This window comes from Strix uralensis, chromosome 8, assembly GCF_047716275.1.
Source record: "Strix uralensis isolate ZFMK-TIS-50842 chromosome 8, bStrUra1, whole genome shotgun sequence".
In the NCBI taxonomy this organism is placed as follows: domain Eukaryota; kingdom Metazoa; phylum Chordata; class Aves; order Strigiformes; family Strigidae; genus Strix; species Strix uralensis.
The window spans coordinates 4,156,036-4,177,923 of record NC_133979.1 but is presented as its reverse complement, the minus strand read 5'-3'; the positions used below and the strand labels follow the sequence as shown (position 1 = coordinate 4,177,923).

At 39.2% G+C, this 21,888-nt stretch overlaps 1 long non-coding RNA gene across 1 annotated transcript in view; it reads left to right on the top strand.

Moving 5' to 3' along the window:
- The first annotated feature begins 313 nt into the window (after positions 1–313).
- The window catches only part of LOC141946320 (uncharacterized), an 84,846-nt gene continuing 63,271 nt past the window's right edge, over positions 314–21,888 (top strand). Inside the window, exon 1 of the long non-coding RNA XR_012629812.1 lies at positions 314–534. This is a non-coding gene — a long non-coding RNA (uncharacterized LOC141946320). The remainder of the gene's footprint in view (positions 535–21,888) is intronic.

Sequence of the window (21,888 nt, the reverse complement as noted above, 5' to 3'; positions counted from 1 at the left end):
GCGATCTCCCTCCGCAGTCCACTACCTGCCTTTGTCCTATTAAATCTCTTTATTCTTCTTAAAAAAGAAAAAAGAGGAAAGGAAAGAAAAACCTTGCAGACCAAAATCATCTGAGTGATGAAGCCCTAATTTTGACTGCCTCTCTTTGATGTTGAGCAGTGGGTTCTTATTTAAAAAAAAAAAAAAAAAAAAAGGAGTGAGAGAGAGGAGAGGGGGAGAGAGAGGGAGAGAGAGAGGAGAAGACAGTGCTAGGAGCAGATGACTTTTCATCTCCACTTCACCTTGCCACTGGGTCTGTGAGAGATTGGTTCATTGTCAAGGAGATTTTTTTTTTTTACCCATGATTCCATATGGTATGGACCGGGCTACATGTTGCCCAACATGCCAGTGCAAATGTTTTCTCAATTAGGTGTCTTATCTCCCGTGAGTTAGCATCAGATGAAGCTTGCTGACAGCATAATGGCAGGGAAAACCTCCGACGGCTCCATCAAATGGCAGCTCTGCTACGACATCTCGGCCAGAACTTGGTGGATGGTGAGTTGGCAGCAGGGCTGCTTTTTTTTTTCTCCCTTTTCTACTTTCCCTCCCTCTTTGACAAAATGTCCCAGACCTCACATTTATCAAATTAACATTTGATTTTTTTCACACTCTTCAGTAGAGCAGCCTCACACTTGTCCCACTTGTGTGCTTTCCCCTGTGTAACAGGAGACCGTTAATGTGCACTACAGTTTCCAGGGGGAAGCTTTTTCAATTCTCCTTAAGGGGGAAAAAAAAAAAAAAAAAAAAAGTATGCAAAGAAGTAGTTTGAAAAAGCCTTGTGCAGAGTAACTTGTCTCAGTCGGCTGCCTAACACTCAGTTTGTTTTACTTTATCTGCTGCTTTCAAGCGTTCGTGTGTGTGTGCATTTTTTACCATGCAATATTTTGTAAAGAGGGGAGGTGGAAAGTTCAGTCCGTTATAAAGCAACTCGATTACTGTAAAAGCCTGGAACGGTGTGGTAGTGTCGTGGTGTAAAATCATCACGTGTGAGAGGAGCGTGTTTTGCGAGGTGCTGCCTTTCATCGGAGACCCCGATCTAACTTTTCCCTCCGCTTGTTTACGTTAGAACAGGTTACCGGGCTGTGCTGACCTGGAGCCATGTGTTACAGATCCCACATAGTCTGGCTCTAGCTGCTTTTGGGCGCAATTAAAGTTTCAATAAAGTCCCAACGTGCTCCGTAGAACGAGTTAACTAGCATGTCATGGTCAGCCGGGCCAGACAACCTTTGACATCTTGAATCTATAAGAGGTATAGTGAGTTAGGAGGATGCACAATAGCCCATTGTGGCAGAAGATGCAAGTCCTGTTGTGAGGAAGAGAGTCCTCAAATCATTACTGCCCTCGTTAGCGTGTTGTCCGTTAGGGATTAATTCGTTAGCAGCGCATTTTTAGTTTTCTGTAATTATTATTCTTGTGGCAAGCGTGAATTCTTCCAGTGAGAGGAAAAGTTTGCTGCCAGGACAATGAATGTATTATCCGCTCCTAACTGGACCGTGAACCTCAGCTCATTTCACATAGATATCAGTTAAAAAAGGACTGGCGAGTGGAATTACAAAACAAGGCATGATCACTTTCATTGTATGATACGCTGAAACAAGTCGGGGGCTTTCCCTCCCCCTCGCCGCCCCGGACCAATTTTGGTATCATTTGGAAAGTTTAAGACCTCTGAGGACTTGAAAGACTTTTAAAAGTGAGATCCGGAAGGTTTTTATTCTGCAGCTTGGTGGTGGCCATTGTGTATATCATGTGGCTTGTATTTAAAGGTGTTTGGGCTCGGGTTTTTCCATTTTGTTTTGTCTAAACTCTTAATTTTTTAACCGTCTATTAGAGGTTTGCCAGTGGTTGCCAGTGAAATGTAACATGCAGCTTTTGGTTAATGGGAATAGGGAAGGCTAACCACTTTACTTATAGTACTGATTTTCCAATTAGACTTTCTGCCAGGGGAAGTTGGAGGGGGAAGGGGTATTTGCATGCACATAAACTGTTGATTATTCATGTGACTTTTTTTTAGCTTGTTAAACCCCTGTAAATAAGGCTATTGATTCTTAGTTATCATTTTCAAAGCAAAGTTTTCAAGTACCTGTTTTAACTACATGATTTATATCATGCTGTGATTTTGCCTTATTCTAAGCCATTTGTATATTTTATTACCACTCTTCTTTTATTGTCTATCGGCTGCTTTTATGATGAGGTACGTCCATGTTTATTATTTAATAAGTATCCTCAAATGTTATTAGGCAGTTATTATCACCCTATGGAAAGTGTCCGAGGAAGTTTCATTTCAGTCACATTTATTTCACAGATGTTTTAGTACTGTGAATATAATATGTAAAAATGCTGGAAACATTTAGTAATGCACTTGCCTAAAAATAAACAGTTTTATAACCACACATGCTGTTGTTTAGATTAAACATTGCAGAAAGTTCTCCTTAAACTTGAACGTCACACCATTTATTTTCTAAGAGAACAAAAAAAAAAATCACTAAAATAGCCTTTTTGTAGAAGTTGTGCTAGATGAAAGAGATGTTATTTTTAACTGAAATGAATAATTCAAGATCTTTACAATAGATGTGTTAATTGCAAATAATTTTCGTACAAAGTTTCAATTATTGATGGAGTAATAAGCAGTTTTTCATACAGTCTGTGAATCTAAAACGTACAACAAAAAGTAGATATCTGTTATTTTTTTACCCCCAAACCTCATCACATTTGCCACATTCTTTTAATCAAAAGTAAGCTAGAGAGCAGATTTTAATGTTTTAAAGACAAATAAAGCTTTTAAAATTACCTCATGCATCGTCTGGCTGCACAAAATCTCAGCTGCACAGTGCTAAACTTCGGTTTGGTACTGCCAGCATACAAAGAGATGAGTGAATACCCCTTGCACCCATATGGACTCAGCTGCCAGCACTGTGATATGCAATTTTGCTTTTTAATGAATCGTAAACAATTTGTGTGTCAAACGAGGGAGTTTGTTTTCTTTCTGGAGCAGGTTCTAAATCCATTTTAAGCTATAGCTGTGTACTGTACTGGAGTATTATGCCCAAATTTAAAGGTTCTGTGTCATTTTGATGAAAAGACCTGTTATAATGAAAGAAACGGCTTTATAAAAGGCTGGGTGTAGTAATCTCTCTCTCTTTCTTTCTTTCTTTCTTTCCCTCTCTCTCTCTCTCTCTCTGTCTCTCAACCTCACACTCTCCCTCTTTCACTCCAGTCTATAGCATGTTTATAGCTAGCTAGCTGGAGATAATGGAGATTGGTTGATTGCATGATTAGTAAAATGAATGGATTTTAGCATTGGGCAAAGCAGCTTGCATTTTTGAAAGGTGGCTTTAAAATGCAGAGTTCTAATTTTGACCTTATTTTCTTTCATAGATAATCTTTATTAATGCTCTTTTAATTCGTTTTTCCTCATCGCAACTAGTTTTTCTCTCCAGCCATCTGATGGAATGGCTAATATATTTTATCTTACTTGCCAAAATAGCAAGAGGTCAAAGTAAAAGAAAAACGTTATTTTTCTGTCTTGTAGACAGTTATGAATGTTCTAAACTGTTTCAGTAGAACCCACAGGATTTGTTCATTTTAGCACTAATTGCATCTGTCACCACAGTTTTAAGGCAATCTTTTGACACCTAATCTATTTTTTCTTATGCTTTAATCAAGTGAATAAAGAAACAGTTATTATTTTGGCTATATTGTAATGTGGCATTTTAGCAGAAAATTTCCCCCCAAATGCTGTAAATTTGTGTAAGAAGAAATTATATATTTTTTAATACATATGTAATAGCAAATACTTTAGCTGGTATAGCAGCCTGAAGATATGAGATTAATTAGTTTGTTGGAAAAATGATCATTATTTTATAATCATTGCCACTTTTTCTTTAAATTTGATGCTGTCATAGAGACACTAAAGGGTTAGTCATAGAAAAGTTTCAGTACTCTGTCTTGCATTTGTTACAAATATGTGCAGCTGTGCTACTTTTATAAACATTTATTTCAAGCTGATTATTTTTTTTTAAATTATTTGCTCTTGCAGGCCAATATGATGTGACTATTATATACGTTTAATGAGGGATTGTCTGCAAAATTCCTTTGCATGGGGTTATTGAAATACACGTGCAGCAGAGGTATATACTGGAGTAAAATTCTCAATGATAACACAAAACTAAAGACCCTGGGCCAAATTCTGCTCAAGGTTTACACTGCTATCAGCCTGGAGACACTGCATTAAGAGGAGTGGAGCGACTCCAGGTTTACTTACCTGAGTGACCAAGAGCCAGCTTTGACCCATAATATGAGTTATCTCAGTCCAAACAGTTTCAAAACTCAAACTGTTCTCCTTTGTGAAATATCTGAAGAAAAAAGCCTCATTAATAAATAAGAAGCCATTTCAAATGACTCCATGTATGAGTTAGCATGCAAACTGCTGTTATTGAATACAACAGTTAAAGCAGATCTTCCAGTCATTTTCCAAAATAGTTGTTTTCTAGTTTTGTTTTCCAGCTATCAGTGCATAGTTCAGTGTACATGCCTTTATTTTCTTTATATGACATAAGTTAAAAGAGAATTTATTAAAAATACTAGGATTGCAATTGAAATGGTCATTTTGTTACTTTAAAGGTTTTTAACTCAACATCATTTTTTCAGTAAAGGTCTTGGTAAATATTTGTCTTTCACACCTCTGTGCTCCATTTTTTTCAGAGGAATAGCTGAAATTGCTCAGGTAATTACTAGCATTTCCGTCAATTAAGAATTAATAGAATCCTCAGTATAAATCTCATTGCAAATGAGATTAAAAATAATGGTGCATCTAATAAATATTTAATTTTGTCATATGGAAAGCTGATTGTTACTACCAAATCTAAAAATGTCCAAACCATGAAACACTCAAAAGTAGTATTTCTGGTTTAAATCACCGAGCATATCTATACATACGTGCACATACATACTCTCATCTAAGTTTATCATGGTAATCCCCGCATGCTGTTGAACACGCTTTGCTGATTTGTGCTTCCTACTTATAACTTACTGTATATCAAAAAGCATATATTAATAATTATACTGCTCCTGCTTCTATAAAAATAACAAAGTGTGAACAGCGTAACATTGCAGCATGGATTTTCTTTGTTTTATACAGTAACTCTCGTTTGTTAATACACTGCTCAGCTGCTGTATAAATGTTTTTAATAAAATTATTCCTTCTCTGTCAGAGTTGCTAAATTCCGTATATAACTTAAACACATGTATTCAGTGCATCGTTATACATACTTTATAGTATCTTCATTTTCTATACGTGGCCTCCTTTTGCCTACAAGTATTTGCCCTACTTGTTTTCTACTTTTTCCTTCACCTGTCCTGAATATTGCCATGAATGTTTCTAATTTAAAGCCAGAGGAGTCAGTGGCTGATTAGAAGACAGGAAATTGGAGGATTAAACTGTCTGGTTGAACTTCCTTTACTTATCAGTCCTGTGTAACTTACACTGGATTATAAACTCATTGGGACAATTTCTACAATATTTCAGTACTTCTGTTTTCTTAGTCTTTATTTTTCTGCAGAAAATATGGAAAACAAGGAAAATGGGTAGTTTGTGGCTAAAACCCAATACTTTTTAATACCACTGAAGCACTGGAGGTTTAAATTAAATTTGTATAAATGTCTTCAGATATGAGAATTCATTCAATTTTAAATCATGCAGGTCTATAATATATATTTTAAATTAACTTCAGTATGTAAACAACCGAGCAACAGATACTTTCGGGGAGGGGGGGAAGATGACATCATTTTAGTAAGAGGAGAATGCGTCATGTTAACCCTTGTTCAACCTTCTTCCCATCAGAAACTTTCATATTTGTTGTAACGTGATGGTGTAGCCGTAGGACACCCCAAGGAAAGGCTAGAGAGAAAAGCCAGTTCATCCAAAAAGCTTTGTTTGGACTCCCAGTGGTACCCTCTGAGCCAGGAGCCAGAGATCTGACGTCCTTGCCCAGCGTTTACCAGGGGAGGAGGACATTGTGTAGATAGCTGTCTAACCAGGAGGAGAATGAAGAGCACAGCTTTGCACCCTTAAGGGCCAGCTCATTCTCTCTGTTGATGCCCATGTATTACTTCCAGAGCTCATCATGGCCCCTGGTTATCATAGTGATAGTTGGGAAAAGCAAGTATTAAGCACGATCTGGAGGACCTATTTTGTGAAGGATAAATAGGAAGATTTCTAACCTCAGTCCATGCTATACCTAAGGTGTCTCTGTTCTACGACTCGCCATTCACCATCACTTAATTTTACTCACCAAATTGTGATCTGAAGGTGACAAAACTGTATTGAATACCAGATCATGCAAGAAAACCGAAAAAGACACTGCCTGAAAGGTCTAACACCTTGATCTGAATCCAAAGGCTATGAGACTAATCATATACTCCAGTTTAAATACCAGGACTGGATCTTTAAATTGATTAGGATGCTTGTGATGTTTTCTGGCAGTCTGATCCTGCTAAATTAGACAAACCCCCCACTAATACTGGGAGCAATCAAAAACGGAGGCGAAAATAAAAAAATATTTTGAAACTTTTTGCTGGCAAAGACCCAGTAGTTTCCATACAAACAAAAAAAGCAATCTAAAACTTTTTATAAGTAAAGAAGTAAATATTTGCTTTCCCTACCTTCATATGAAAGGAAAAAAGTAACAGTTTTGGTTTATCGAAAGGTTCCCCATCTTTTAATCCCAGCGTGAAAAGAATCTCCCTGTGCTGCTAGAAGCATGCTTCACTCCTCTCCCTCAGATGTGGTCACTGACACTGATTAATATTTAAAGATGATTATAGGGTGAATCAAGTTGTTTCTTTGCTGATTTTTGAAGACAAATATGCTAGTTCATAATAACATGTTTTGGATTGATAATATCTTTGTTATTGCATTAATGTCACTTGGAACTTCTCTTTCACAAGTACTGCAGGTAATAATTACAGAACTCCTTGCAAATGCTAGAGCTCTTTGTACACGTACATACGCACACTTTATGTATGAAATACACTTAAACTTTATCCACCCTGCAAAAAGCAGAGGCCCTGCCACAGTCCCAAGAAATCCGACTGATCTCAGCAGGAGCCGGTCTGATTGAGGTGCCTTCGGAGAGGCGCTGTGCAAGCCTGCAATAGCTCTTTTGCGCAAAGGTTTTAGAACTTATATTCACCGTGATGAAGATCTCTGGGTCTATTTTCCATAGAGTAGATTATTGAAGCGTAGTTCTCAATAAGATAAAAATCATTAGAACAGATTAAATAGATGTGTTGGCTAATGGAGTGAGATTCAAAATATTTTGCCTGTATAAGCATGTCTGTTGTTCTTTGGTGGGTTTTTTTTTCAGAGGCTGTGAAACGCAAAGTTAGCAATACAACTAGATATGGGTGGAAGTGTTGGATAGTACAGATGGCACTATAAGCTTGTAGACTTTTACTACCAATAATTGCAATGCCCTTGCTTTCAAAGGAGTGCAGGTTGCCCTTGATGTACACAAACAGCCATATTAATTTCACAACCCAATTGGAAACGCACACACGGATTGAGGTTGTCAATAGGAGTAGTGTGGAAATGAAGAGCACAAATAGTGCTCTCAAATAGGCCTTTGTGCTTTAAACGTGACTAACTCAAGACACAGGGTGTACGTGGTCACTAACAGAGTACTTCCATAATGGAGAGAGTTTGTGAGCAAATTAGAGGGGAGTTTTTCCATATTTTTTTTAAAAATCCAGGATTCAATTAGGCTGGAGAAAATGGACCTGATTCTGCACAGAAATATGCTGATATTCATAAGTAGTCATCTTTACTCTAGCAAAGAAAATTTAAATGGAAAGTAGAGCATGGCTTATTAGTTTACATCAAGGAAATATAAAGAGTATTCCAAAGTGACCCAAATTAACCTTTTATGTTCAATAAGAAAGGAGAAAAATTGTCCTATTTGATTGTTCATTCAGTCAGCATTTATATTTGCTCTCAGGAACAAATAGAAACAACATGCATGTGCACTTCTGTTTGCCAGTATTTTTTTCACTAGAAATTATTTTTTGTGATGCTATTTGAAAGAATAGGTTAAGAAGGACAGGTTAAACATGGATTATTTAGGGCAGTGGCTGAAAGGTGAATCACCGAGGTTTTTATAAGAGCACAAACAGAACAAGTTTTTAAGGATTATAAGCAAACACAAATAAAACTCAAATTTACTTGTGATCTGCTGCTAATGAGGACTTACAGTTTAGACAAATTGCAATGCATATAAGCATTGCATTAGGACTTGTTGCTTCCTCTCCTTTTATCTTGATTTCCTAAGGAAATGAGGCTTAAAAGATCAGCTGTCTGACTGCCATGCACAATGAAGGAAATTGTAGTGTAAGACATTATTTAACACACCCAAGGAATTCCCTCATGTTCAAAAATCAATGAATATTTTTTAAACAATTTAAAAGAAAGTAGTAACTTTCTTACAGATTATAACCGTCTCACCTGATTTTATAGGATACAACTTTTTCACTACAGAGATATGTGGAGTTGTTGAAATTCATTATATTTCTATGGACACCCATTCTTTTCATTCTTAATGAAGTTTTCTAAGAGTCTTCCACAGAGAAATGGGGGAAATACCTTCCACAGAAATACATGAGCACGTAGGAAGAGGACATAGGCCTAAAACGGTGGGAAGTCCTTGTTGAAGGCCTGGCTCCTGGCAAGCAATGACATTTGCTAATTTCTAATGTTTGTGTTGAGTAGAGAAAGTCTAAAGACGAGAAAAAAAAGGACTGACCATAGCATTGGGTATTCAGCACAGGCACTGTAAAGGAGACGGGAAGGAGGGCAGGCTTTGATATGAGAATATGTTTTCTGGCATTTTGAAGAGTAGTGGCCAAGAGATAACACCTGAGTAGAGGCAGTAAATCACAAGATTTTATTTCTCCTTCTCCAAATCTCTCTTTGAAGTTGTTTCTTTTTCATTACTTAAAATCCCATTCAGCAACATACAGGCTACCAACTGCTCTGGTCCTCCAGTAACTGGACCACTGCACAGACAAATAATTTTGTGGGTTTATCTTCCTCTCTTCAGATACAGAGGCACGGTTTGAATTGCAGATTAGTAGCTCATTTGCCCAACCTCTTCTGCACTGAGGCAACTCCATAGAAGGAAGCCAAAGAGCCATAGGACAACAGCAGTGGCCGAACAAAACAAGGCTCTGTGCCAGCTCCATGAGATGTCCCCCATGATCAGCAGTGCAACCACTTTTGATTGCATCTGTTCTATTCCAAAATTTCAGGGAATATTTCAGGGAACTTTGCTGCAAACTCTGGTGAAAACTGAGAAAAGGAAAAGAACAAAGGGCTAAGACCAGGCTGACAGCGTGCCCCTGTGGCACTGGGATTCAGAAAAGTCTGATGCTCCATTGTGCATCATGTCCCACAGCTCTTCATCCTGGTGTCTTCCACTTGCAGCTCGACCAAGTCTGTGGTTTCACTCGGGAGCCACGTGCCCTTATGGCACCCGTTGTTCCCACCTTTGGATGGGAAAGAGAAAGTAACCTTTCTGTTTCTTGTCCTAACACATCTGTTTTCAGCTCTGTTCTATGATCATGGGACTGACCCTGCATAAAAACCCAAGATCTTCACAATAGTGATAGGCAGAGACAGTGGGGAGGAGCACAAAACCTTAACTAAAAAATGTTTATCTAGTCAAAAAGTGTATGATTGGCTGCCTAAGAACAGAAAGGTCAATGGGCTTGGGAATTTTTATTTTCCCTTTCAACAGGATAAGGGGCTGGAGATAAAATAAGTGGAAGTTGTACCCTGAAAAACAGTGTGAGACGAGGCCTTCTGGAATACGAGAAATAAACAGACCGATAAGGGTGGAATGACAGAACTGTGGAGTTTTGAAGGTGGTGACAATTTCAATTTGATGCAAACATCTGTTCATGTGCTTTGGATTGAAATAATCAAACACCTGCACTTCCATGTATGTGTTCATGCTTGCAAATTTCTTTGTTCTAACGAGTTTTCTGGGTGCACACTCCAGGACGGGTGTGCACGAGCATGGTGTAGAATTATTATTTGTAATGCTGTAGGTGTTTGCACCTGCAAAATGCAGGTGCCTGCTTAAATGTGTGTTCTTACAAGCAGATATGCAATGTGTTTCCCTTGGTTTCTGTAGAGGTCTGCCAAATCTATCACTTTAATTCCTTTATGTCTAGCCCTCCCCATCTATGGAGTATAATAATAAAACTCACCTCAAAAAGGGGGTTAGATATTAATTAATGGATTTCCAACATGATCTGAAGACACATGCTATAATTGCAGTACATTATTTTATTTAAAAAGTTGCTTATGAATATAAGCTTTTGCAGAATGAGGGAAGTAAAGACAGGAAAGACCTAATAGGCTGTGGAGTCTTTCCATCTACCAGCAGTCTGTTTTTTACTGTTTATTTATTGCTGACTTTTATTTTGCCTTTAAGCCAAACACTATGGGTTACTCATATAGCATATGCTGCTTCACTCTGCACACAAGTAAAAGCAGTGATCTCAAAATCAAGATAATATTGTAATAAAACTTCACTGAGGATGCCTGAAGTGGTACGTATGCTCACGCCGTGTAAGACAGAGATCTCTGTGCATGCCACTGTTTCGTATTAAGTAGGAATTTGGTAAATTGAGTGGATTACTGGGATTTCATTAAAAATTAAATGTACAATTATTTAGATGAATTTTTCACATATGCTTGTGGGCAAACAATTTTTGATTAGTTGTTGACATATAGTACACACAGTGTGTGTGTGTGTGCGTGTGCACATGTATATTTACATGCACGCTATATAAATAAAATACAGACAGTAACGTAGTGTTAGGAAAGTCCACTGGTAGTCATTAATTTGACAAATCTTATATGGAAAGAATGATCTTCCTCAGACTGAAAAATTGTTTTCACTACATCACATTAAGACTTATTTATCCAATAAGCACTATAAGAGCTCAAGACCAAGCACAGCTCATCCTAGCTCTCTGCTCATTTTATCGAACTCCTTGAAGAAGTTTCTCTTCCAAATGATGCTGTGGAAGGAAAGCCGTGCAATGCATTTTTCAGCAGTGCCTGTCACTGGCCTGGGGTTGTGGGATTTACATCAGTGGAAGGAACTTTCTCAGTTTGATTTTAATTAGAAATCAGGTGGTAAAGCTGGGGAAAAGATTTGTAAAGATCTGAAGTGTCTGAAGAGGAGCGGCTTGAATAACACTGTATTAGTCATGAGGCAAGGAAGGAAGAATGTTGTCATGATATGAAAGTAACATTGTTCAGTAAACGAAGATGTGTGAAGCACTTGCTAAACTAAATTAGTTCCGAGGTTTGGTGCACATTTGTGTAATTCTGTTCATTGAAGCTTTGAACAATTGTGAAGGAAAAAACAGAAACACATCTATTAAGAAAAAAATGTTTGAATTGCTTTCTGGTGGTGTTTATCTGCAACGATTCAGCTGCTATTTTTCATATTTCAGACAGAATAATTAATCGGCACAAATAAATATAGATAATACAGTGTAATTCTACTCTGAATTTTATTTTGTGGTGCCGATCTAATGAAGATTTTGCTTTCCGTCACACAAACAGAATTTGTAGAGAAGTTGTAGAACCCTGTGTCTCCTAAATTTTCTACAGAGGCTGTTCCTCAATAGTTGACCTTTCACTAATGCATGGATTCAGTGTGCAGAAAGGTTAAATCTTGTGGTTTGAGTGTCCCCTGTAGAATATCATTGAATAAGTGTAGCCATGTACTTTTTATTGTATTATCTTGTGATTAATTTTTCTAAGAGTTGGTGCTTCCACCTTTTTGTGGGGAGGGGGGACACTGTCTGCACTCTCAGGTCATGTTCTCAATTCCTTTAATGCACCTCTGACATTTACCCATCTATCCAGGATCTTTACCTTTGTGCCATTATACTTGTTGCTGTCTTACTCAGTTAAGAAGTACAAATAGCCCCAGCATTGCCAGCTGCAGTCCCAGGCTGGATCATTACTCCAGATTTGAGGTTAATCAACTGCAAATTCCATTAGCTTCATACAGAGTGAAAATAAAGAACAGACGGTCTCACATGTGAGCCAGAAGTCAGGTGCAGCACAATACGGCCAGCCTTCAGGTAGAGGGATTTTTTTCCCTTCAGCTAACATCTCTGAGATAAGACCAAAGGATCAGATCAAAAAAGATTTTCATGAAAGTTTTATAGACTCCCATCCTTTTTTTTTTTTTTGCTTTTTCACTCCACTTCCAATTGCAAATGTTAGTTCTTCGTTTGATTCTGGTGGGGTTTTTACTCCTTTTGCTCCTGAACACTATGGAAAGTCATTGTGAAGAGTTATATTCTCAGACATCTTATGTTCTTTACCTACTTGTTGATTGCAACTTGCTTTGTTGCTCAAGGAAGTGCTGTGTGAAGTCTGGGGTGGGATATGGGGGCAGTTTGCTGTTGAAGACCCATTTCCTAAGATCCCACACTTGCAAATGCTGACATACACATGCACCTTGTGAGCTCTGCCATTGATTTCAATAGGACTCACAATATCAAAGCTAGACACAAGGAGAGCAGTAGCAGGAACCAGGCCTAGACGCTTCCCTGCTGCTCTTATTCTGTGCACTGTCTCCCCCCCACCCCTCAGATAGTGTTTTTTCTTGTCATTGGTGGTTTTCTCATGAGTCCATTTAAAATCTGTTTAATATGCCTCTTCTTTTTGCATGTACTACAAGCAGTCAATATTTATAGAAATTTTTTTTTTTAAAAGTGATCTGCAGTTGTCTGAAAATAATGGCTCTGCTATATCTTAATTCTCTAAAGCAAAAACTTTCTTATCAAATGGAAGGAACTGTAGACGAGTCAGGTCTGTGGCCAGAAGTTGAGATCCTGCTGCACACAGAGTACACTGCACTTTCCAGACTGAATTCTGAAAATTTACATTAGCACGGTGTTTGCCAAACGTGAATTTTGTGTGCTGTGGCTTTTGCCTTTTCTTTACATCTTTCTCTCTTCACCCAGTTTTGGTGGGGAAGGGAGTGCCTGTGTGTATGTGTGTGTATGTCTCCCTATATACATATGTTAGATTATCACTGGCATGCCATTACAAAAGGTTAGGGAAAATATTGCTGCCAACAGAACTAAAGATTAAATAATCCAATCTCTGGGAACTGTAAACTAACAATCACTATCACAAATGGGCCCTTTCTAATCATAGTTTGTGGTGGAATGAAAGATGCAATTGTCTGGAATTGATGAATATGGGATCCATGCTGGCTTCAGGGTCAAAGGTGACTTCATGCAAAGGTCCCTTTCTCTCTGGCACTGCTTCCTTTGTATAGCATAGCTTGGCAGCTATCTCTTTGCACTTCGGCTACCTGCCAATGCAGCTGGTACTGTGCAACTGTCTGGTACAGACTACAAAGCATCACTCAGCAACCAGCAGCTCCGCATGGGGCCCCTTTTCTAGGATGACAAAGAAAGATGGGCTATACATTCTGCCATCTATGCCCATTAAAAAGACTCTTAAATTGCATTGCTACAAGTTATTGTTAATTATGTAGTAGTCACTGGATCGGTATGATCCTTTTAGGGGTTGATAATCTTTACTGTATGCTGGCAGTATAAGTAATCAAGAGGGAAAAATCAGTATTTTGTTGTGTAAAAAGTAAGTACTAATGTTGTAAGTTGCTCATGCATAGCCATATGAATGAAACCTTCATTTGGATTGTGTACGCCACAGGTTTGTGGCATATGCGGGAAAAAAACTGATTGAACTAGACAAATTACTTGTGAAGTTGTGTCCTTATAGTTTCAATATTCATGTTACAGTTAACTTGGGAAGTGTTTTTGTTGGTAAGCGTTTATCCTGAAAGCTTGCTGGTTGTTAAAATGTGCCTTGAGCTGCAACTGAGAAGGAAGAAAACAAAGTTCTGGCTACATTAAAATAAACAAATTCAGTTTAGAAATCATGAAACTAACGGTGTTTAAATGATGGCATTCTGATAATGAAAGTGGCATCACTGGCAGACTGATGGGACACTGATTATCTTGAATATTTTTTTTCCCATGGTAATGCATTTTCTTCCTGTTATTAAGAAATTGTAGTGGGTTCAACAAAAGGGAAACCTTTGTTCCTCCTAAAGCTGAGGTCCTGGTTGTCTCCTGAGGAATGGCCAAGCTACTTCTGTTCTTCAGTCCAGGTGTGATGAATTGTGTTACAACTAAATCTGCAGGCCTGATTCCAGTGGATATTTTCCAACTCTTGTAAATCCATCCGTGTTAATATAAAACTGGAATAGCTAATCTGGGGCAAGCAAGATTGGATTCACCTTCAGTGAGATGTATAGACGATTTACTAGATAGATCCAAGTTACTTCAATTTAAATATTTTGGGCCAAATGCTTAGCTCCTGTCAACTGGCATAACTCCACTGAAGTTAATGGAGATGTACCAGTTTACCTCTCCTGAATTTTCTGGGACTTGTTTTTCCCAAGATTTCAAGGAAAATTCTGTAAAGAAAATGGTGGGACTTGTTTACTCATGACTGGGTTTTTTACCCTTTCCTTTTTTCCTGCTTTCTCTGCACTATTTATGATCTTGCAATTGCCTCCTGTAGAGCTGGCAGGCATCCTAAGACGTACACCAAATTCTGGGAAGGAAACACCATTTCTGTATAGTACCACTGTGAGAGCTAGGCTGTTGAACCACTTTTATTTCCTCTTTTGTTCAAATTACACAAAAATCTGAGAGACACAGGATACAACAGGAGGAGACAAGAACCTTCAGTCTTTGGTTTCTCTCTTTCCTCCTTGCGTCTAATATTCCTTTCCTTGCCTTGTTCCGATATTGGCTATTTGAAATAGTTATATATAATTTAACATTATACAAAAGTATTGTCATATCAAACATAGTGAAATGGATTCCAAAAACACCATCTGGTATTTGGGAATGCACTGTGAGTTGGGAACGTGAGAAGAGATATTCTTTGCCACTTTGCTTGGGACCCAGCCATTAGCAGTGTAATTGCCAAGAAAAGGTGACAGGCTTCAGGCTTAATGCAAGTGGTTTTTTTTTTTTCCTCTCTCTTCCCCAGCCTGTTAACTCTATGAGTCCTAAACTAAATGCAAAAGGCACTGTAAGGGCAATGCAACAGCAAAAAACAATAGGCTCCCTTAAATTAAAAGGCAGGGCAGAAAATGAAAACAGTCACTGGGCTCCTATAAGAAGACTAGAATAAGTGAAAGCAAAATAAGCTTGTGGAGAGGAGGAAAGAAAATAAGACATGTATGCTTTAAAGCTGCAGTGTGCTACACAGAATTGTTCTCTTAAGTAATGGATTTGTAATGATTAGAGTTTCCCAAGCTTTATCCAAAAGCTCATTTCAAAGCCATCATTAGTCTCCTCTAATCCACCCAAAATTGCAAAACACATATTGTGAAGGTCATCCATGACCATTCTAAACCTGGTTTATTTGATGTTATCTCACTTCTTCCTCCGTATCTCCTTCTATCCCTTTAAGGATGGGGGGGGGGGGGGAAGAAAGAGGGTTTAATAAATTAAAATCTCAGATTGATTTCTGTGGGAATATTATTCTGATGTGTAAGAATCCAAAGGGCATACACAGTACAGTTTATATAATTTCATGTTACTAGCCTGTACGCTACCATTGGCAGGTGTAAATCTTACAAGTTTTGCCAATATTTCTCACCTGAGAACCAGATCAAACATGAGGGAAGTAAAAAATCAGAGATATTTGAACAAGGATCAAAGTCTCTTTATTACATGCAGGAAGGCAAATAAACTTTGCAGCAGAGGATGAAAACAAGTGAATGACACAGAAAGGTTTTAATCTTTATTGATTTCCATCTAACATTTGAAATACAGCCTTATATTAATTCTGAACTTAAAAAAAGGCCACATTGATTTGTTTCGGTATGTCAGAAACTGCGATGCTACAATAGATCTGCTATTAAATTACACAAAATAAAATGATTTCTGGTGGGTGTATCTAATGCTTGCCAAATTAGATGAAATGAAAGCTAACCCTCTTAGTCTAGCTGTTGTTTTTAAATATTTATGTCTTTAACAGACATTTGTGTGTGCCATGAGGGGGACTAGAAACTCCTTTGCTATCAGTCAGTTTATGTAGACATGCAAAATTCTTACAATCTCAGTACCAGACTCGCACAAAGCGTTCGTCACCGCAAGTTCTTTCAATTTATTTGAAATAAGCTTGCCGATTCACCACACTGCCGTTTTGGCTCCCGTTACTTATTTATTTACTGCTATTGCATTTCGCTGCAAATGAGTTCTGTATGCAAAATTCCGTCTACAAGGTGTAGCGCAGATTTTCAGCAAGGAGTTCAACCCTTCAGTGCAGAAAAGGTGGTGGCAGTCCTATGGGTGCCAGATTGCTTGAGGGACTGAGAGAGAAGCTGCGAGCCCAGAGCTTGCCCTCTCTGCCGGCGACCAGCCGTCGTGAAACTTTGCCCTGAAACAAACACCGTAGAGCCGAGCCTCACCGCGCATCCGAGTGGGAAAATAAGTCAAACATCACAAAAGGATCTTTCTATTCTTTGCGAAAGCTTGGGATTGGGGCGCAATTTTACCTCAGCCCTGCTCAACCTGACCTTCAGTGCTGTTTGCTTTCTAAAAGGCAGCGATGGTCTCTGATATGTCTCTCATTTAGTACCAGATTTCTTGCTTTGAAGTGTGTCGGTCAAGGCAGTCCCCGATGCACTTAGTGTCCCAAACCCTCCTGACTAATAACTCAACCTAGGCAGCTCAGAAGACAGATAAAGTTCTGATTTCTATCTTACAAAAACAAACACTCTTTTCAGGCAAAATCCCTCTCCAACAGAGAGTGTTGTATTCTGAGTCTTGTTCAGTACCTGCCGCTCCAACAGCGCTGGCTTTGGAAGCGCCGCTCTGCTTGGGATGGGCGGTGAGGCACGCATCCGACACGTAGAAGCACGGAAGTTCTGTGTGTGCAGAAACTGAGGCCACACGATCAGTTCGGTGACAGAGGGACAGACCACACTCAGGATTCCTGGTTCCCACTCAAAGAATCGAGAAACACAAACAAAACTGTTTCGCAATTTAATTTCTGAAGGAGCATATTCTCCTATGAAAACTTCCATACGAGAGATAAAGACCTTCAATAAAAATGAAATGTGATACTTTTTTGCATTACAGTTTCTCCTGTAACAGAAATTGCAGGTTCTCTCCTTTTGACTGTGCTTTTGTTTGTCCTTTTCCCATTCAATAATCTAATATTTATAGAATGTATATTTCATTTAATAGTTTTAATCAACAACTACAGTAACAAATAATCTGCATCTTCATTCAGTAAGTTAATATTACAAAAGTGCATTTTAAGCCTCTGTTGAGCAGACGCAGCCTCTGTGAACCAAAACCTGCTGCTATGATTAACAGCAGCATACTTTCATCCAGCACAATTCATTCCCCGTCTGTCCCCACCACACAGTGGGGGCACCTCGGGGACACCCTGGGTGTGTACAAGCCAGAGCTTCCAGTGCTCGGCTCCATCCCCAGGGCCCTGCTGCCACCAGCCAGGGATCTGGGTCTGGGCGCTTTCTTGGGTGGTAAACTGCCAACTCCAGCAGCTTATAGCTTTTTATCACCTTAGAGGAATGTGCCACCCACAGCAGTGCGGAATTATTAGATCTTTCTCATCATTTTTTTCCTTCTACATAGAGGGTTTTGCCTGTTTTTCCCTTCCCAGCCTATGCCAGGCTGGGGTTTTGTTTTGCTCTCCGGTGACATGATGACAAACTGCAAATGAATAATCAGAAGTACTTAGAATTAAAATGGCAAAAATATTATTAGTTGCTGCCCCCCCACCCCTACTCCCGCACCACTCTCCCGTTTTCCCCTCCCTCCTCTTTTGACAGGAGGCAGAAAATGCAGATGCCAAGGCAGCGGAAGATATTTTTAAGCAGGAGCATCTGGCTCCTTGGCAGACTCCACAGGCAGTTGGTTTGGTTGTTTTGGAGTTGCCTCTGGGTCTGTCACATGTTTTGGCATCTGACTGATTGTCTGGGCTGCCTCCTCTTATTGGACATATTTTTTCTTTGACTCACCTTTGATTCTGAATTGTCTCTTTATTTTCATTTGCCAGTGAATGGCAACTTCAGCTGATCCTGGGCTTGTTTATATAGAAATAGTCCCTGTCACTCCCTGGCTGTAGCTCATGGGAGCCTCCTCCCTGCCCAGTCCGTGCTACCAAAGGTGCTCGCTGTGAACATTGCTTCCTTGGGATTCAGGTCAGGCTCCGAGCACTCCCCGGGAAGGAAGCTATTCCAAGGAGGAGAATTTTCCTGCATCCAAATATACGGCCAAAAGCACAGAGACGTTGTTCCTGATATATGCTGTATCTGTGTATGGGTTTTTTTTTTTTTTAATATATATATAAGATTATTATATTGGGGGGAGGGTTTGTCTTAAAACAGTGTAGGTTTTTTAATAGATTTTGTGCAGGGTATGAAAAACTACTTGAAATGATAGGTCTGTTCCCTCCCTGGAAGCCCGCTGTTTGACAAAAAGTTAGATGCTTAGCAGTATTTGTTTCTCTGTTTTCTTAGCACGGTAAATTTTGGGCGAAGCTATTTTTTCACTCAAACAAACTTTTTCCCCCAAACATCACGACGAGGCAGCCTGGAAGCCTGTCCCTGTGACCTGCCCCAGCCTGCGGAGCCGACCCAGGGATTTTACGACTGCCAGGGCAGCGAGGCTGGCAGAAACAGGTGGGCTCACAGCAGGGAGCAGCCGCGAAAGCCCCACCACAAGTTCTGCTGGGATTTTTTTAGGTGGCTAAACTAAATCTAATTAAACCAGAGCATGTTTAAATGAGCTTCATTTAATGTGCACTTTGTATAGCTCCTCTATTAATAACAGCAGCTCTTGTTTTTTATTATTAGCGCTATCATTTTTCTGTCTTTCCTGATATTCCCGGGGATTGAATGAATTGTTTATCAGAGGGGTTGGAGTTGGGTTTATATTTCTAAAATGCTGTTTTGGAACTCTCCTGTAAACTAGTCCTTGCTGTGCTCAGGAGGCACTGTGGAGATTCAGAGATGAGATGTAAATCTGTGCTTTCAAGCTGAAAGACTATGTTCCATAGAGAAAGTGTTTTTCTTTTAAGGAGAAGGCAAATAGTAAGGAGAAAAAATGCTAATTTTTAAACACATTTGTATTTTTTGAAGGTAACCTCGTAAAAAAGGTGTTTTTCACTGATCTGACATAAAAAAGGCATCATGTAACTTATATGTTGGTTGGGGTTTTTTCTTAATTACACCAAATCAGATTAAACTCATCTGGGAAAAGGGTAGGGAAAAGCATAATATGGCATTTTAAACTAACAGCTCCCACTATGTGTTTTTCATTGGGAGTTGAAGTATTACCCAAAATGGAAAACTTCTCTCTCACTGACCTATCATTTTTGCTTCAGTCAGGTACATGTTTGGAAGCCCTATGTATATTACATCTGTAAATAGTAAGGATGTCAGAAGCTAGGGAATTGGCACATATGAAATAAAGTTATTCATCACCAGGGCAGGACATTTGGGGCAGCTAGGCTACCCCCTTGTCTCTTCCTCCTACCTGTATGCAGCAGGGAACTGCAGAGTAGCTCCGCAGTTAGTGTCCAGGTATTTGGAGTTCACAAACACGGAGAAAGATGACTAGAAAGATTTTAAAACATGAGAGAAACCATATTTGCAGTTACTTTTCTTGTGTGTGGAAACAAAAAAATATTTTCAAACTAATTTTAATTCCTAAACCAGTGACTAAAGGAGCAGGCAGAAAAAACCCACATGTGTGAACACACACACTTGCATAGACACACCTTATGCGAAAGTGATTGTACCATCTGATCCTGAGTTTTAGAATGACTTATTCCAGGAAAAGCCCTGGACCCCAGATCTGTACAAGAACATTAGTAAACATTTGCACTGAACACTATCGCATACAAATTAAAGTGAGTTTCCAGCTCTCGTGTTTGCAGAAGAAAGCCTGTGAGTACAGTAAATGCCTGCGTTCTGAAATCTTAAAAATAAAATTACAGTAAAACTAGCAAAACCCCCAATCTACACTGTGTTTTTAAAGTCATCTTGGTGTTCTAGGGAATGTGCATCATAAATTTTGAATAGATGGGATTAGCAATATCATGACGGGGAATCCCAAAGGACCTATCTCCAACAAGGAAGGAATCTTGTAAAAGACATTCACAATAAATCCTTTCACAGGCCTTGGCACTTGGATGTAACTCCATAGATTCCCTGTTAGGTTTTCCTATGAGGGAAAAAAAACAGGTCCTTTTGGGCTTTTGATTCTGTGAGTTGGTTTTGTGATCCGAAAGCACCATATGGGTGCTTTTACCTTTGTTTTTCAGCACCTGCAGCATTTGGCAGATACATGGCAAAGCAGAAGCAGCGGCACAAAATACGACATTACTGGGAGAGGGAGATGCGAGTCTGAACTATCTGTCCTCTTGGGGCAAGCAAATAGCAGAAAGCAGCTATAGTGCCGTGCCAAACTAGTCCTGTGGGACGATGTGGTTACAATAACTAATTTTTAGAATAGCCTTGTTCATGGTACTCTAAGTCTGTGCAGCCTCATCCAACAGGAGACTTGGATTTCAAGGGCACAGTTCTAAGAGTCCAAGATTGAAATCTGTGTACGAGAGTTACAGTGTTCAGACATACTGCAGTTAAAGTCCTGCCCGTGAACAGTTAGTAGAATAATAGGTAAGACTTTAGGAGCATAGCAATACTCTTTAAAATCCCTTGGATCCTTTAATACTGAGGACAGCATGCAGTGGCTGCAGCTGGACAGACATGCTTCTCAAGGAAACAGAGACACCTTTAGCATTTCTGACTTGGTCTCTTGGCTTCTGGTGAGCCAAGACAACACACATTTCACACCAAGGTAACTGACTGTATTTCTCTTCTTATTGTTAAAAAAAAAAAAATCCTTGGTCAAAATCAAGGTGTTCCAACCAATCCTTACCTATCTAGTTGTCAGTGCTGCCTTTTTAGACTTCAGGAACCATTCAGAATGGTCTATCTGTCTTGCTGTCCTTTTCTGTGGTCTGTTTTACAGCAACAATGGGCTTTGGGTCTCTATGAGACTGAATGAAGGAAGACTTCAAAATATATTGGGAAAAATAATAAAGTGAGCCACTTCTGCTTGACAGGAAAGAGCAGTCTTTGGTTTTCCAATAGAGAAAAAGGGGTTAATAGATTTGTACGATATTGAACATCAGCCTGTACAAGGGTAAGACTCAATCCATCACCACATCAACCCTTTTGCAGACCCTTATGCATCTGCAAACACATTGTAAAAGATGAATGATGGTCTTGACTTCTCTTCTTACTTTGCCAAGATCCTTTGTGTCATGAACTTCAGTGATTTGAGAACGGTGGTTGCTCTGTCTTTGTAGCTGAACTAGGAAACAGATTCATCTGGTTTCTCTCAACTCAAATGAGTAGCAAGGGAAAATATAAACCTGTTTAGAAATCATTTCTCATCAGGACGCAAAGAGTTGGCTAAGGTCAGAACTAGGACTGAACATTATCTCATAAATCCCCTGGAAGCTGCGGCCAGTTATGTTGGTATCATCAACAGGCTCTGAGCATCTTGATACCCCTTGGGAGTGCAGGGAGCGAGGTGAAAATCAGCGACTAAGGAGTCTGAGTTTTGTAAACCTTTTTTCCACTTCAAATTGAAAGGTGCTGCTGTTCCTGATCAGACTTTCCAAAATAAGGACATGGCTTGGCCGCAGTTGAGATGGAT